Source organism: Schistocerca piceifrons, chromosome 7 (assembly GCF_021461385.2).
Source record: "Schistocerca piceifrons isolate TAMUIC-IGC-003096 chromosome 7, iqSchPice1.1, whole genome shotgun sequence".
Taxonomy (NCBI): Eukaryota; Metazoa; Arthropoda; class Insecta; order Orthoptera; family Acrididae; genus Schistocerca; species Schistocerca piceifrons.
In genome coordinates, this window is record NC_060144.1 from 293,376,196 (window position 1) to 293,383,397 (window position 7,202).

The window sequence follows — 7,202 nt, forward strand, 5'->3', positions numbered from 1 at the left end:
ACGAAATGACGAATATTTACGAATGTCATACGCTATTACTCACGCGTCCAGTTAATGTGATGCTTAAATGACAAGAGATAGGTGTATAAAAGTCCTTTCCGGATACACATAGAATACATGAAACCACAAAAAAATGCGATTATCTTCAGATCTATGTCTCAAGGATTCTTAGTGCTGAACTCTGTTATTTATAAAAAAAAAAGCAAAACGAAAACTATGAGGAATAGGAGGGGCGAAAACGACTACAACGAAAATAGGTAAGTTAGAGAAGTTGCAGTTTGAAATAACAATCATTCAGTAAGAGAAATATCGTCTTAGCGTAAAGCTGACTGTAGTAGCTTTCATGAAGGTGAATGTCGTACGTTAGTACGGAGACTGAGAACACAATATCTAAAACTATACATTCCGAGCTCACGACAATTTGGACAGTGTGCAAACCGATAAAGTGGATGTATAGCTGCTTGGCAGAATGGTACTTCTCACAGCGCGGATGGCAGAAGTACGATAACTTTTGCAGAATCTGGCGCTACTGATCTCACATTAAGTGTGGCAGATAGGACACGTTGCGAAATAACCAGAAGATGGTTTCAATCAAATCTAGACATTGATAACTGAGGAAACAAAAAATCAAATAGGAATTCTTCAAGTCAAGTTGGTGCATTGGGATCAGAAGTTACGAGAAGTTCTGTTAACTTTAGGGAAATAAAGTCGTCATGTAGTTTATGCAAGAATAATCCCAACACTGATTTTGATTAATTTCAGAAAAAGCCACAATAAATTTTTGAACTGTTAGATTTCTATTTGAAACCAATTTTACATCTTACCTTTGCGATAAGAGATAGCAGCAACCCACAGACAGCGACTGAATATGCAATTACTTCCTTTGAAGTCAAAGCAACTCTACTGCAGTGTTGTTTCACAAGCTGACAAATAGTGAAAACTAACTCCTATGGTGATAAACACTGGCATTGTCACTTGTCTGTAGTCGGAGAACTACTGTAGCTACAATACCGCTTGATGTTGGTATAGAAGGCTCATTATTTTTCTTCATGTTGTTCCCAGAGCTCTCCCGTAACTCTTGCCCAAGGTTTTTCATTTCTCGATACGGCTTGCAGCAAGAAACAGTCACGGATCAATTGTTCCACTTCCACGCCACTAGAGAAACTATATCAACACAAACGAGAGATATTTTTATGAACTCTTTTGGCTCTGAGCACTATGCGACTTAACTTCTGAGGTCATCAGTCGCCTAGAACTTAGAACTAATTAAACCTAACTAACCTAAGCACATCACACACATCCATGCCCGAGGCAGGATTCGAACCTGCGACCGTAGCGGTCGCTGGGTTCCGGACTGTAGCGCCTAGAACCGCACGGCCACTCCGGCCGGCGATGAACTCTTTTGATGTAGTAAATAACGTACTGGAATTAATCCCCTTTTCATTGCACTGGAACTAATTTCAGACTTGGACCTATCATTGTTTCCATTTCACATTCGAAATATGACACCCTGTCAGGATACTGTGTACATGATACAACAAATCAGAAAAGAGTAAGTGTAAGTGTATCGACTCACTACTGGAAGTTTTCCACTGCGTTTGTGTTATTATGTAAAGTTTCGGCAATACTACTGGGTATTATATCAGCGATATACAAAACCTTTCAAGAAACGGGTGGTGATCTGTGTCTAACGAAGAGATTTGTGGTGTGAATAAGCTGTATATGCATTAAATAAGTAAACAGTTCAGGGAACAAAAAACTGTAGTGGATGACGTGATAATACAATTAAATCGAAAAAGGTCTTGCAGTCAGGTCAATGGGTGATCGATGGTCAAGGAAGTAAGTCCCTGCATAAGAAGACATCGAGACGACGAACTAATAGCAGGAGACCAGAAAACATATTGGAGCAACGTAACTGTGCATACCGCAAGACCTTAACGTGTGGAGAAACCTTGAATGCTATTCTTTTCTATTTTATATAATTTTATTGACATTTGATGCGCCTGCCTTGCAAGTAGCGTATGACTACAGTGCACGTACGAAATCCGAGAGGTCTGTTACAGACAGGCGTTTAGTGAATATGGATGAACGTTACAAGTAAACCGACTTTGAATGTGAGACGATAACCGACGCAAGGCGCAAGCTTCATGGCGTATCGCAAGTTATATAACATACGAATTTTAGAGATGAACGGTGAATAGGGTGAGATCTTCAATATTGCGGAAATATTGGTTCTAAAACAATCAACCATCTCACAGGACAAACGAAACTGTTTTCCGGCCGGATATCCCGTTTCGTCGCTCCCACAGAACCATACGTGGTGACCGACAGACATTTGCGATCGCCTCCTATTAGAATGTTGGGCGACACTGCACTGTGTAGGCTTGAGCTACTGTAGACTGAACAACACGTCTGCTATCTTTTGGCCACCCACTGTGTTAGGAAAGTGGTTTCAGTTTCGTTTGTACACTGCATAATGATACTTGCCCATCGACTTACCAATGAGCAAAGAAAACATGAGCAGTGGAGCAAAGTGTTTTCTGGGACACTTTTGATACCACTTGATATATAGAATAAGAACAGCCACCGGTTGCGAAAGATAGTAGTCATAAGATTTTGACCTACGTTTCATCCCATATAAATGTGCCTTCTTCAGTATTCTTATTATACAGAATTAAACATACATAGAAAAAGGCAGCATTCAAAAAAAATTGGATATTGTAAAAACATAACATACATACAGTGGGGGCTTTTACAATATGTAATAAAAATATGTCCTCTTGTAATCATAAATGCTAGCTGAATGTCCATGTGCAAAATACAGCAGAGTGGCCAACTGCCCATGTGCCTAACATAGTTACCAATGTATTTCAAAAAGCCAAAAGTTATCAACTAGTACAGTAAGACACAACTTACATTTTACATGCTGACCATGAAGTGCTGTCAGTAGGATTAGTCATAATTGAAACTGACAATCGTAAAAACAGCTGTCTGGCTTTATGATACATAAAATGTGCACATATTAGATGTGGTGCATGTTACCAATAATGGATAAACAAGCTACTGACGCAGCAAAATTTATGTGTGAACAGAAATTGAGAAAACTACTCCTAGATGGTGCTGATACACTTTGCGGTCTACAGCCATAAACATCTGATATACCTGTACCACATACTAAAATCGAAACATTTTTATAACACAATCATTGAAGACAGTGAGTGACAGGAAGCATCAGAAATGGTTACAATAGGACAACTAGGCTTATGAAAATTACATTAGAAGTGACATGATTACACAAACATGTGTAAAATTTTATTGGGGACGCTGATGAGGAGTTTGGCATTCAGAAAAAAGTATAGTAACCCTATTTAATAATTATGTTCATTCGAACACAGGACGAAAAGCAATGAAGAAATTTTCATTTTTCAATTGCAGTTGGTCATTCAAAATTGAATCCTTACTGTAGAAAATGTGTTTAAAAGTTTTAAGTTCTTCGAATAAATGCAACCTATGTTCAGTCTACTCTCTTCGAAAAATAACAGTATCGTCGAAATCCGCTTTTAACGAGACGTTCAGGATTTGTGTAACTCTGAATATTTATATTCCCTTTGTCCAGTATATGTTTCTTGTACCCAGTATTACTTGCTCTCCCCATCTGACCTATACAAAAGATGGGCATTCGTTACATTTTATCTTATGAACCACCGATTGTAAAAATAGATCTTCTTTATGTTCAGAGATATGCATTAACTTTCATATGAAGATATATTTGTTGAAAAAGACATTTCACAGCTCCATTTTTTTTATAAAGAAGTCATCTTATTTTATATAAAATATTATGTAGAAGCAGTAGGCAAATAAAACATCTTTTCCCATCCATATCTTCCCACTTACTATCATCTAATGAGGAACATTTTTTTGGTTTTACTCATCCAAAAACCTGTCAACTACGGAGGCATTTTAGCTGTTACTGGTGGCTATAGATTTCATTAATTTAGTCTCATCTCATAAGCTGTCGGGTTTTAATGGAGTAACCAGTGCGCGATGGATATCAGAACTGAAGAAGAGCAGTTCATGGGTTAGGGGGGGGGGGGGTTGCTCAGTCAGATGGAGTGATACTGACAGAACAATTTTCTTTACGGAAAATGTTGAAGTTTGTTCTGTCGTCATGTACTCACAATGGTCACAATGTAAGATCAAGGCAATTCAATTCTCAGCAACTATTTTCCAATTCTTTTGTAAACACAATTGTTTCGTCAAACTGATTGAAGTTGAGAAACATTTGATCTAATTACTCGTTTGTGCCTTCAAAAATGATAAATATGTCATTTACGTATCGTGTATTGAAACTAGCGTTATTCAGTATTTCGGCATTTCCTTTGCAATATTTCAGTTGGAAATAATTTAAGAAAATCTCTGCTGGCAGGCTGGTGTGGGAGCTACCTATGGCTTAACCAAAGGGCTGTGTGTACAATTCAACTGGCGAAGTTGAACTGGTTATATTTGACAAAGGTCCTAAGCGGAGCAACGAGTTTTGTAGTTTACGATACAGTTATTTTCTTGCGGGTTAGCAAGTTCTTCTCAGCTATTTCCAGAAATGTGTCTACTAGGACGTTACTGTATAAGCCAATTACATCGAAGGAAACTAACTTCGTCTGAGGAGAGCATTTAATATTAATTAATCTGCAGAAGAAATCTTCAGAACTGTTCGTCGAAAGGCTTTTCTCTAAAGAATACGATTCTTTGAGTTTTGTGTGCAGAAAACGGGCTAGCTTGGGATGTATACTATGGGTCTCTGATCGGACGTTCCGGATGCCCTATTTGTGGACTTTAAATTGGCTCCTCAGTACCGGTGGTTTATGATTCATATTTACTAAACATGTTTTGCAACACTTTTTCTATACTAATCAGACCGATTCTAATTTCTTTTTGTAGTTTATACGTTGGGTGTAACTCTATATCTATAAGGCCATTCTCTTCGAATTTTTTGTTTTGTTTCTTTTGTGTATATTCATTCTTATAAGACACAGTTGCCATATTACCTTTCTGAGCCTCAGTTATAAGAACATCATTTTGTTTAAGATTAATATTTATGCCGTTTACTGCTTTTTGCACAACTGGGAATTGGTTCACTCCAGTGACACTGAAATCTACAATAACGGATAAAGGGATGTCATACGAAACGTTAGGTTCCGTGTATCATTTCCTGTTAGTATCTTACAGGTGTAAGAGTTTCAACTAACCCAAATTACGAAATGATTCTTAATTCAATTAAAAGGGCATAGGCACACCTTCAGTAATAACAGCTTCAGCTAAGTGAAATTACGAAATAGAAAACAGGCAGGCCCTATTTAATAACAATTTCGGACAAGTAAAATTACCCAATATAAATAGGCAACACTTCATTTTAGTAAAATTACCATATAGAAAACAAGCAGGCCTTCTTAAATACCAACTTCGATTAAGTTAAATAACCAAACAGAAAATAGACTGCCCTTCAAGCATAACACCTTTAATTAAGCACGATTACCAAATACAGAACTGGCACGCCTCCATCGATAACACCTAGAGTTACGTGAAATTCGCAATTAGACAACAGGCAGGCCTTCTTTAATAACAGCGTCAGTTAAGTAAAATTACCAAATAGAGAACAAGTAGGCTTTCAATGATAACAGCTTCAGTTAGGTGAAATCACCAAACGGAAAACAAGCAAGCCTTCTCTAATAACAGCTTCACTTAACTAAGACTACCAAATAGAAAACAGGTAGGCCTTCTTGCATAGGTGCCTCAGTTAAGTAACCAAGAGTTAGAATTTCCTCTTGACAAGGGGCGCACCAGAAGACTTATATGCAAGGAGCACAAAAGGAAGGCCATAGGAAGCACATAGGAAGGCCAAGAAAGGTTACATCGAGAGGACCGCCCTTCCAAGGCCCTTTTCCTTGTGTTCACACAGGACAAAGAAATATTAGTAAGGTTCGTTGCGTGAAAGCATCAATAACTAGCCAAATGGTATATCCAAGCCACTGCAAGATACTGCCTCTAAAACGGCGGTGCAACGCCTGAAAGAAAATAAGCCAGCCAAACCCAACTACATAGCCTCAGAAACTTCAAATTTCGTGACGCAGGCACCTCCTAAGCCAATATAATTAACAGAGCAATGACGTCTGCGATGCGAGAAGGGGTCTCGAAACTGGCACCCGGCCGTAATACAATAGTAAGGTACTTATCTGGTGGTCGAAGATGTTCGGCAGGGAGGTCAGCTAAAATCCAACCATGTACGTACTGCGTGATGATGGGGAGGTGTCCAGCCACAGATTACAAGAAACACGTTATTTCTCCGGCTTAGGATACCATCGGTTCACAGAGCTTAAGATATAATGTTAACAAAAAACCCAGGCAAGTATCGAATGAGGAAAAGTAAACCAGCCCTAATTCGAAGAGCCAACTGATGGTGAAAAATATCAGATAAGAAATCGCAATGATCGCAACGGACTAATAGGTATCGATAACAAAAAAACCACTAAGACTTCAAAATCGAGAAATTAGCTGAAATTCACTATGCTGATGCTTGCCTGTTCCAAAGGGGGTCCAGAATTCAGCGCAGCAAAACTGGTTTCAAGTCTCTCACCAGTGTGCCACATTCAGAGTTGGGCAGCCGGGCTATGCACGAAGACTGCACTTAACGTCAGACATGGATTCAAAATGGCCCACAAATATGCCCAGTAACTACTCTCGACACTCTGTGCCCAAGACAGTTCCACAGATGCTCGCCTTACTGGCTAGGTAGACCTTTCACACCGTCCTTCTCGTTCCAATACATTCCCCAACTCGTCACGCCACAACATGCACCGTCCCCATCAACAACCTCGTATAAAGATCTTAGCGGCATCAAACCAGAGGGACGTCTCACCACAGGTCACAGATGGGGCTAGTGGCGCCAGGAATTCGAAATGCAACGCCAGCACCCTCGCCATCGCCGTGGCTCAGCCTGCCCCCCTTAAACCAATGGACCTCAGTCTAACCTACAGGAGATGAAGGGGAAGGTTAATTAATGGTCTTTATTTAGGTGCACCCTGAGAGCTTTATCAGAGACCGGATGCCTGACAAACAAGTTAACTGGACACAGAATTTTGATGATAGAGCATGGGGTGAACTTCCCAAGCTTGGTACCACCCCTTACCCGACCTGCACTGTTTTTCCCG